The 12,102-nt window shown below is 35.6% G+C and overlaps 1 protein-coding gene across 1 annotated transcript in view; it reads left to right on the top strand.

Moving 5' to 3' along the window:
* The first annotated feature begins 1,503 nt into the window (after positions 1-1,503).
* AdamTS-B (ADAM metallopeptidase with thrombospondin type 1 motif B) overlaps positions 1,504-12,102 on the top strand; it is an 80,058-nt gene continuing 69,459 nt past the window's right edge. The window contains exon 1 of the mRNA XM_074104195.1: positions 1,504-1,874. The gene's annotated coding sequence lies outside the window, so the exon portion shown is untranslated. The remainder of the gene's footprint in view (positions 1,875-12,102) is intronic.

Raw genomic sequence — 12,102 nt, 5'->3', positions numbered from 1 at the left:
TCAGGAATTGAAAATGCGTGAGTAGCAAATTATAACTTGCACTGTTTCACTTATGGTCGCAAATTGTTGGCATTGGGAAAATAATCGTTACAAGTACTTTTAAAGGTTCTAGAACTTCTTTTGCACAATGAAATTTCTGTTTTATGTAAATTGTGTAATAGAAACACGTGATCTTGAAAGTTTTGTTTACGAAGAAAATCTTGACCTCACTCACTCCTCATTCACTGACTCACTCATCAATACCCTTGGAACTAGAAAGTTTAAAAATCCTAATCTCTAAACAAATACTTAGTTTGTTCAGAAAATAATAAGACAGTAATAAGACGGTGGCAAACTGTGCTAGGTAGGTACATTTTTATCCTTTTTAGGAAGCAAATCTGCCGAAAATACTATTGTACTAAAAATCTACAGCTATTGACAGAAAATAAAAACTAATAAATAAATTATGTTATTAGAGAAGTATCTATAAACTAGAACACGATGAACAGATAGCCTCGAGTAAAATTATACAACTGCGCCCGCGTTAGCTGATAATACTACAAATTTAGTTCCTTACCGTAATCCCATAATTTACTAATTTAAGCACTAACACATGCCCTCGTGTCGACAGACGTTGCGTAATATCCTTCCTTAATATTTATACAACGTTTATTATTCAATCCACGGTACTTGTGACTAATATTACCTATAGGCTTATAGGGAATACCGGAAAAATATAAATAAGATCGGATATCGCATGTTTTTAGATTGACGTGGTGGTTTCGCATTAGGTGATGAGTGCAAATTTTATATAGATTGGTGCAATGCAATTTTAAGGGGCTGCTTGTTTCCCTTAGGGGCAAGAGGTCTCTTGAGGGCAAGTCTTTGAGGTCAGGTTGAGTCTTTGAGGGCAAGAGACCTCAAAAGAAACACAATTACTAAACTACAATCTAGTTAAATTACAATTACAAAATTGAACTAGAGGTTCTAATCTTCAGAGACTGCACATTTTCAAAAGACTTTACCTATTTTGCATAGCCCTTGGTTTTTGGTTTCATCTGTCACTGTCTCTATGAACACAGATTCTACACTTTTAAACGTCGATATGCGAAATGTTTTTTTTACGTATACCTAAGTAAGTTCCTACTACCTACGTTAAGCGAACGAGTACTCTACTACACGTAGTAGTTACTACTCGTTCTAAATCACTTCAAGATATTTATTATAGAGATTTTTTTTTCTGCAAGCGTTTTATTTTCACTGCAGATCTCAAGATGTCTTTATTTTATTTTATAACAAAATATCTGGAACTGAATTAGACCTATACTAATGACTGATGAGGGTAGTTATCCTACTTACAATCATGAGCCATTTAATTATTAGTTTTTCATTTTCTTACGGCTACTTCAGTAGTTACGAAACTTAAGCTTAACCCTTCAACGTATCGAAACGCTAGGATCGGAAAAGCATACGTACGCGCTCTTATGTTGGGTTTTAAAATTGGAAGAGTTGTGATGGCAGGCAGCGGCGCGCGCGCAGTCAGTGGTCCGCAAGTCGCCGCGACGCGCGCTCCGCTCCGCGCCGCTCCCAAGCACCGACCGCACGAACGAACCAACCCCATTCATGACCATTGTGACATCCAAAAAATAAATACACACACGAAAAAATGTATCAAAGTAGCTTCAAAACGGAAGAATCAAATTTCAAAGTATCAAACACGTGTTTATAAATTTATATATAGTTGGCGCGAACTCGGTGCCGACTGATCGACGTTTTTCACTGCGAGTGAATAAATTAGCGGACGGACGTTGCGAGAAATTTCACTTTTACCGGCGACGCTCTTCTCGTCTGCGGGGCGTCTGCTCACCACGCAGGAAAATGGCCTCCTAGTTCAAGTAAGACTTTTTCAAAACTGTATATATTTCTATGTTTAAGTTAATTTGTAACATGCTGAATGTCCGCGAACTTGTTGTAGGTAGTATAATTTAAATTCTAGAGATATATTTAATCAATGTTACTTTCTTGTTAACAAATTTATCTACTCGATTCGATTGCTCGGTAGGTAGTAAATTATATGGGTCAATGGGTTATTAAGGATTTTGAGGTAAAATATTGACCTACCTATTTCACGAACTCCAAACATATATTTTTAATAAATAAAATAAGTTCCTCTCAAAATGTAGAGTCGTTGAAAAATTAATTTGCTTGTTACAAATAATTGATTTTGTTACATGTTTTATTATACTTATATGTTAAAATAACGTTCAATGATTATTTAAAGCCATCAGACAATTAGATTTTATCAATTTGGACAGCAGAGTGTTTAATAAATAACCGACTCAATTTACATTAATTGAGATAAAGACTACAGAAATGGATGAATGATGAATAATAAATAGGGATGTACCTCGGCTGTCGGTTATCGTATATCAGGTGACATAGAGAGTGACCTTTTGCATTTACTTAGCTCTTGCCTTTTGCGGACTAGCTTCGTGTAAAATGAGTGCGTTTTTAGCATAGATATGTAAACTATCACGGTATCTTAGGTGAACGACCGGTGTTTCAGATGGTGCTAATTCTTTCCTTTGTCACTGTTTAGCAGCATCCTTGCCCATTAGTTACCGGGAGCTTGCGAAGCTAACGTCGGCGAGTTGTACAAATTGCAACATCTACTAGTTATTTTGTGTTAAGTTTTAATTTATGCTCTTTCAGTTCCCCATTTAGACATGCAGTTTATTATCAGCAAAGATTTCATGATAGGTCCATCTAAGAGTAGTGTAGTGGAGGCAAATTGAACGCGACGCGAATATTTGCAGTTTATTTGCAGAGGTTTATCCTGACCTTGATTTCCACTGGGATACAAGCTACAACGGCTGTTGTATAAAAACACGATAATAGGTACAAATAATAAATCAATGAAAATCAACAGAAAATGTTCTTCTAATTTATCTCAACCTGAATTTCTTATTTGCAGAACATTTATTTTAACTTCCTCGTAATTTATACTTACTATAAATCTGTGGTTTCGTACTCGTATTGATTTGCATTTTCAATAATAATAACCGAATACGACTTAGAAACATTTAAATAAGGAAACATTAATTAATCAATAACCTTTTTATTGCCGATATTGCGAATACACTCGTCGACTTATTTAGTTAATTGTAAGTAGGTACATGTATAGTCATTAATATGTTGTGTCACGGCGCTGGCCTCGCCTTCAGCAGTTTGTTTCAATTAAATAGTCGTTGTCAATTTTAGCATTAGGCTCGTGAGAACTGGTAGGCTGTTACGCCTTAATTCGAGAGGTCACAAGGTCAATGATATCATCTTATACGACCCTTTAATCTGCGGATTGATTTAGATGAGCTACTCTGTAAATGGCTTAGTCAATCAAAATGGATCGGGTCGATGATGGATTGATTGAACGCTTTCAATTACTGATAGCTTTTGCAGTGTGTATACTGCCAGATGATAAAAGTGGCAGTATTGCGTCAGCAAAATGGGTTAGATGTGTTGGAGTAATAAAATCGGCCCTCGCCATGAACTCCCGCCGATCCCTGGCCCCGGCGAAGGCCGCTCGCTGAACGAATGTAGCCAATATTATCATCGCGGCTGTAACAATAGTCCGCCTGCTGAAACTCTCGGGATTGACACGAAATCGCGGGGCAACTTTGCTATACGTTAAGGCAAAAGGGATTTTGTGATAATAGTTAGGCCTAGGCAGCATTCCCATTCGTAGTTCGATAATAATGATATTCGTAAATTTTGTCTATAGCTATGGTGGCAAGATTAATGAGCATTAGGGGATAATTTTTATTAGGTACCAAGGGTGCGTATTTAATAATTAATGTTGTTAAATATTAAAATAACTGTTTATATGGCTTTAATTTTTTACATGATATTGTAGGTACTTTTATTCCAATCGACAAACTTGATAAAATCGAATAATACACCTTAATCAAGTAAATAAAATATTGCTTGCTATGAATCCAAATCAATAGAAATCAATCCATATCGCGTTGTGTAATTCTAAATCGACTGGTCGTAACCATACACATCCATCTCAAAAATGAACCTCGTGCGATCATCAATTGTTTAAATACGTACATGAAACTAATCGTGAAATAGTAAAATTAAGTAATCCGGAATTAGAAAGCAAGCGACAATGGTAATGAATGATCCAAGGTGTCGTATTGAATGCTAATGATAAGAGCGGTCGATGAACCTGTGCTCGTGAACTTGCGCCATGGCCTTCGAGCGCCTTACACCATCTTATTGTTGTTCTGCTTTGGTGCCACTTAAACAGGATACATAGTAAGATATGGTTAAGCATGCGTGTCATATTGATTCTCCATGACATGAGCGGCAATCTTCAGTCTGTCGTAAGCTCGACTACATACGAAGTAAGTGTAGGGAATGTAGTTTTAGTTGACAAAAGATCTTATAAAAATAATTATTGATAAGGACACCGCCGCAATGAATATAGTTTGTTAAGTTTTGGAAATATATCGTAATGATTACCTACAATTGGTCCGAAAATTATTACGTTTTACAATTTCCTTGCCTATAATGTATCGTACCCATAGTGTTTTTGTTTAAGAGTACATAAATTAAAAAAAATGTGTGTACATTAATAAAAATGTATAGTTCGAACGTGAACTAGGCAACAGCTTAAGGGGAACTATGAAATTTTCCAGAATAAAAACTCCAACAATAAAAATCCTATGTACTTTCCCGGGTTGTAAACTGTCTTCGTACCAAACTTTATCTCAATAAATTCAGACATTATTGCATGATTCAGTAACAACTTTTTTATTTCAAATATTAGTAGGATTGTTTATGTAATTTGAGATAGTCATATCGCTTACCTACTTTATAGCATTATCGTTACAACCATTAAGTCAAGCTGACTCAAAGATGCAAAATATCTTCTTTAAATAGACAATTGATAAGCTAATTTATTCAAGGAAGGCACCAGAAGCGATATAACTATTGCAGATTACATCGAGCTATCTAAACCGCATAGGTGTCACTGGGGTCAGTCACGTCTTAAATTTTTTTTAACCATAAATTTTCTAGAATTACCGCATACCATATGTGAAGCGTGATTGCAACTGCGCTGCCTCAGATTTAGGTCGTACGTGATTTTCTTGGCTTGAACCTAAATCAATCTTGTCCCGTGTATAACTGAGTTTCTTGTTTATATTAATAGCGATTTTATGTTAAAAAATAAAACGAAATTATGTTAACATGTTTCGAAAATGTTTATAGCCTGGAGACTAGTTGGCCTATTGCTAGAAAGTGGGGCAATAGGTCGGCCTAGCAACTCTTCCTCGTCTGGTTTCCCTGAACTTGCACGGGAGCGAACCGAAAGAAATGCCCGCACTAAAATAACTACGGCACATGAAGCCAAGAAATTATTGAACTCATATTACGAAATGAATGAAACTACGTTAATTTGACATGTGAATTATCAATTCGATTTATGTGTAGGTATATGTTTTATAATAAACACCGTATGTCATAGAGTCGTGTCATGTGTACATTTCTGATAATTTTACTAAATAAGTGATTTAAAGTAGTTTCAAAACGAACTATACATACCTAATGTTAAAGCAAAATTATATTGTGTATATTTATTCAATGCCAAAATAAAATTTACTAAGGACGTAAAAAATGTTTTTTTCTACTCGTGTAGGTACAGTCGGTGCCCTAACATAAGTATCCACTTTTCTGTACAACTAGTATGAAAAAGTGGATACATAAGTTAGGGAACCGACCGTACTTTAATCCACGAATTAAAATTTCGCAAAACAAAATTATAAGGATGCTCTTTTTATGCTGAACTGAAAATCTATTGTCTATGGTATTGGCCGCGGTATCGAAAAAAAAGATAAGTATGTATTTATACAGGAAAAGGTATAAGAGTATTGTATTAGTACATTACTGCAGAGACCAGTAAGTAAGCCATCCTGGACGAGTAGAAGTTGCCGAACCGCCAGGTGAGGCCATCAATGATACGAGGCCAGGATGGCAGTTACTGGTCGAAGCTTGTATAGTGCTTTTCTCAAAAATGATGATGATGGTGATAATTAAAAAACGGTGATTGTGATGTGATGATGATGATGATGACGACCAACCATCTGGTTGGTAATGATGATTTTGATGATGATGCTGATGATTGCGCGAGGCGCGCGCTGTTTGTGACGGATTTCAAATTTTTAAAGGACAGTTCGAGATTACTTCCTGGACATAGCCTTAGTCAGCTTAGTCTCTAGGATGCGTTACTTTCTACGACGTTTTTGATGACGTAATAGCAACATTTCATACCATTTTTGAGAAAACAATAATTACATTACACAATTAGGTTTAAAAATCTCGTACTTTATTCAGCTAGCTTGGCAAAGCCTCATGGCAGCCTAATCATAGTACTCGACTTTAAGAACCTCTATTATGTAACGACTGTATTAAATATTATTTTGTGTAATGTTTATTTAACTCATACGAGCAAGATGAATCGATAGTCAGACGACATCAGATAATCGACTGGAAAGATATGCAAGAAACTAGGTACAGCATTAGGCAAAGTGGTGTGAAAATGAAGAGACAGTAGTAGGTGGATGTGGGCTGATTTCATTGAGTGATTGGTCATTACAGATGATTGTATAATTCAAAGGTGCAATATTATTTTTTCGTCATTATTTATCATTATGTAGATGACTCGTGACTCGACGAGAGCACATAAATGCCGCATCCAATCAAGTCGTATTTACAAATAGCTCTCGTGACTGCCGAGTACTGATTTGTGATTTTTATTTTAGATGTAGCGCGGGCGCAGGCGGACTCGTAAAGTTTTTATTGCTGGGCCAACAGCACGGTTGCAGTTATGTACCTTTTTAGGATTCCGTTGTCTTACTATGAACCCGTATAGTCTATCTTGTATGTAAGTGACCACCTAAGAGTTTATTTTATTTTTAATATTTATGTTATCAGTTGTTACATGATTTTGCGTGTTTGTTTAAGTTTTGATAAAACTTCAGTACTCTACTGAATGTAAAATCCGGTTTTTTCTAGACGAAGATTAATGCGCTGACTAAGTACTTATTATGTCGCTTGCTCAGGCTAATAAATAATAAAAAGAATAAGAAGTGTACTGTCAAAATTATTTAATTTTAGGAAGTGCAAAACGGTTTTCACTTTACAACTTCAAGTCAGGTTATTGTATACATATAAGTCAATTAATATGTAGTCAAAAATTGTTCAAAGAACGGTACAATAAGTATATAACATCGTGGGACAATTTATACTAATTGAAATCACATATACAAAAATGACTACAAAACCCACCATTAACGTAATTCGATACACTTGTTCAGTTATTTCGTCAATGAGATTATGTCAAATTGTTGAAACAAAAAAAAGTCTTCTTGATTAAACCGATCGAAAATTGTACTTAACTACGACCGTGGGCCAAAGTTTATCCACGACGTCCGATAATAGCGTCCGACTTTATTATGAGTATTAAAGAAAATAATTTGTTTTGCGATAAAAGTAAATGTAAATTTTCATTAATTTCTACATAGACTAAACCAGTAGTTTACCTACCTACCTAATAACATATGTGCCACATTTTAGGTCACATGCTTCATCAAAGTTTCAAATGGTTTCAACGTAGCGTTACCCCTATACTATAAATGCTTAATACAACAGTCTATTTGTTATCGAAAAACTTTTACAAACTTTTGTCAGAGGTAATTCAACAATCTGTGAAGTATAAAGGTAAGTAAAGTAGGTTCATATTATTTTAGAAAACTATTTTATCTATTCATTGGGTCGTATTAAAACCAAAGTAAGTTTTAGGTACATGTATACCTACTCCTCTTTTCATTCATAAATTCAAGACATTAAACAAGATAAAAACTACTGACGTCAGAGCAATACTTTTAGCATAAAATTGGACTACTGATTTATTAAGAGGCTTTGAGAATGACATTCAGTCAAATTATCATAACGCAACGGTCACAGCATAAAACAATGGGCACCAATGCTTAAGAATTCAATGTTGATAAAAATACGGTAATGTAAATTGATTAAAGAGAAGACGTTTATTTTTAGACCAGGACTCTTCGCTACCATCATTGACATCTGGCCTTGCTAAGGTTAACTACCGCAGATTTTTTCTCGTATCAAGCTGACGATAAGTTAGAAGTTTTTATATCAGATTATATCGATCATTGTAATGCCAACGCCTGCTTTAAATGTAGATACCTAGCTATTGATGCCGGAGGCTTCACTTTGCTTGTGGTCAGGCCCACCTATAAATCCTCTTTATTAAGAATGGCATGATTTCCATGGTGAGATGAAGACTTGGTATTAGTTGTATCGACACGTTTTTAGGGTTCTGGAGCCAAAATGGCAAAAACAGAAGCCTTATAGTTTCGCCATCTCAGTCTGTGTGTCTGTCTGTCTGTCCGTCCGCGGCTTTGGTCAGAGACTATCAATGCTAGAAAGCTGTAATTTTGCACGGATATATAACTATGTAAAGTATGCCGACAAAATGGCCTAAGGGAGCATCCCCCCGTTCTAAAATCTAAACCGGTGGGTGGAAAAATCTAGAAAAATTCAGAATGGTAGTAAGTATATCAAACTTACAAGGAAAACTATAACGGTTAAGTTTGCTTGAGAATTATTAGTAGTTTAAGAGTAAATAGCAGCCTAATACCTAAACATGGAAGATTCCGTATAAAACACGAAATCCTTAGAAAAATATTACTTATTTTTTTCGTAATGGCTTTTTCGTAATTTTGGGCATGTCCGAAACGCTCTTGGTCGGGTTTATACTTGCATACGGAACGAGTGTGCACTGAGACGTTTTTAAAAGAGATTTGTTTGAAGATATTATTAAGCATTTGGAAGAATGTCTTTTTATACACTTATTCTGTCTGCGAAACGTACAATGAACCTGTTTAGAACAAAGACTAAATCTACACATTCTGTTTTAATCACAAACTCGCCAAGGTGGTGCCAAAAGCTATTTTATTTTATTTATAAGCTCTCGTGTAGATGTCCCACTGAAATTATTAATTAAATAATAATTGAAATTCATTCTGTCTGCAGCTATTGACATTTTAAACAAAAGCTATTGCTATAGAGCGCAATTTTTTTATTACATTTCTTAACGACCACACCTATAAATTTCAATAAAGTAGGTCCTAGGTAGTGCGAACTAGGTGACATCAATACTTCCAAAATGTATTAGACCCTTTTCGCTACGTAGCCCAAAATAATACAAGATAGTATTGTATACTAATATACAAGATAAACAGTGCGTTGGCGATCGGCAACTTTACCAGTGTCCCGAACCTACAAGACGCTTTTGTAAGAAATGTTCCGCTTACCTTGTTCATCTGTTGACATACAATACAATCTAACACCAAGCACCTCTTTGTTGTATACACAATCACCTACCATATTGCTCTTCTCGTCAGTGGCACAAGCTTATTCTAACCCTTACTAAGATGCTTTAAGACTACAATTTCAACACGTAAACATGTAAGCAGATACTTTATGTATTCCTGCTATTTGCCACTGCTAGTAATGTTCGGATGCGACTAATGTAAATGGCACGTATCGTATTGATGGTTTCCAAGCAACTAGCGTTTATTACACGGTTGTAGGTGCAGAAGTATCTTCGCAGCTCGTAAAGTTTACAATTTTTGCCAACTTTATTGGGCAATCTTTAAAGGTCCAGCATTTAATTTTTAAGATTTGTACAAGTCGTAAACAATTTACAGAGTCGTTAGCGACGTCGCCGGGCAGATAGAGCGCTTGATGAATAATGCGTGAGTTGGGCCAACAAATCGACGTGTTGAAATATGTGAGCTTGATCTGCGAGCATAACGACAGCTCTTAAAACCATTGATACCTTTATCAAACTCACGTGTGTTATATCGTGGGGTAAACAAGGTTGCATTTTGATAAATATCCTTTATGTGCAGGAAGGAATGAGGAAATAATCGTTCCCGACGTATTAACATACTTTCTGGCGCACACGCGTATAAACACAATCTTGACAAAGAAAAGCTTTGATTTCATATCGTTAAATGAGATTGATAAAGTCATTGATTCCATTTACTCATATCCGAAACAAATAACAATCTGCTCTTAACATTTCCACGTAACTTATAAATGATGAATACATACCTTTTGATTCTAAGAAGCTGACCAAATTAATATTAACATAAAAATGGTTATTACGCCTAATACATATGTAGGTATGCGAGATTCCGCGTTGTATAAACCGGGACTGCACGTGTTCATCATATTAATTCGTATAATTTTCGTATAATCATCGCGATAAATTTAATGAGATTCCAGAATTTAAAAATCACTGGTTTCGCTACAACAAAAATCATATAATACATCTAATACTCCAGGAACATACGTCGTAAAGACTAATGACAGGATATTCGTAATAAAATATCTTCAGAAAATAACTATTTAGGTCAGTGATGGGTAAAGTACGGCCCGCGGGCCAACTCCGGCTCGCCGACGTTCCTTTGAAGCGAATAGTACCTACCTATATGGCCCGCTATCATAATATTAATTATGTCATTATTTGATTAATTTCATTATTTGGCAAAAACATAAAAAAGGAAAAAAAAAACGGTGTAATCCAGGCCCTCCTCTAAAATATCTGTAACTTTCTGGACCCCCATGAAGAAAGTTTGCCCACCACTGATTGAGGTATTTTAATAATTATTCCTATGGAGACCTGATAGCTGGCAGAGCAGGCACTTCCCCTGCCGCCCACGATATTTAAAATAGAGCAAGTTCAGGCGTGCATTTCGTTTCACTATTTTCTCCTGACAAGCTGGGACAGATTTATGGCTCCTTTGCAGCGTCTACACGCCTTCACTCTTTAACCAGAGTTAAAAAAATACCCATAATTTACTTCGCAGACGCTTAAGCTTATTTAATTCTCATTAATGATCCAATGTGTTGACTGGATTTCAAAAAATCGGCCACAACATTGTATGCACTTCCAGATTACGTATCAGAGATTGGAATTGCGTAAAATACGTAACTTTACACATTCAAAGCAAAGTTGTCGCCTCTTACTTTAATAAACAGCTCATCATTTTTAAGAAGTGAAGTTCATAAGATACAATTTCGTACTCAAGTGTTTTTACGAGGTGTGTTCGTTATAATCCTTATCTCGATAAACGAATCAACGCATAAGCTGAGATGATCCGTGGTGTTTATTGCGTGCGATTATATAATACAGATAGATACTAATTATCTTTTGAGTGGGGTTAAAAATACGGTAGATATACTCGTACATGCAGTTACCTACCTACAAAAATAAAGATGACTTTACTGCAGTATTTAATACTGTTGGTATCCGGAATCAATGCGCTTTTGGATAATACAATTGTGCCGATTTTAACTTATGTGGTTTATTTAAATCATTGTAATTAAAACATTTATCGTGAACAAAATGCAGTTCTTTGCATAGTAACATGGGAACATTGAACTTCCCGATCCGTTTAATTTTAAATATCAAAATGTTCACGGTATGAACGTCAGCAAGTAACAATGTAGCTATTACAAAGAGGCGTTAGGCTAATTTCTATAATTTAATTTATCTCACTTAGAGAGGTACACATTTACTACGTGAGTAAATCCGTATCAGTCAACAAACATTTAAAATGCAATTAGCAAAAAAATACAACTAATATTTTTTTACATCGTGTAAAGTAATATATGTGTAGACAAGACGACGGTAGACATTTCCGGTGCGCGGCAACACTCGCTGGACACAGTAAGTAACGATCAGTAGGTCAGTGGGGCTCTGCGTGGAAGTTTCGGTAAATGTCTAATCTGTCGTGGCAAATTTTTAGTCAGTGGCTGTCATGTTACGTTCATTTTTAGGGTTCCGGAGCCAAAATGGCAAAAACGGAACCCTTATAGTTTCGCCATGTCTGTCTGTCTGTCTGTCCGTCCGCGGCTGTGCTCAGGGACTATCAATGCTAGAAAGCTGTAATTTTGCACGGATATATATAAACTATGCCAACAAAATGGTACAATAAATATTTTTTTTTAAAAAGTTGGGTGATT

This window comes from Choristoneura fumiferana, chromosome 21, assembly GCF_025370935.1.
Source record: "Choristoneura fumiferana chromosome 21, NRCan_CFum_1, whole genome shotgun sequence".
In the NCBI taxonomy this organism is placed as follows: domain Eukaryota; kingdom Metazoa; phylum Arthropoda; class Insecta; order Lepidoptera; family Tortricidae; genus Choristoneura; species Choristoneura fumiferana.
The sequence above is the reverse complement of the archived record's forward strand: the minus strand, read 5'-3'. Positions and strand labels throughout refer to the sequence as shown.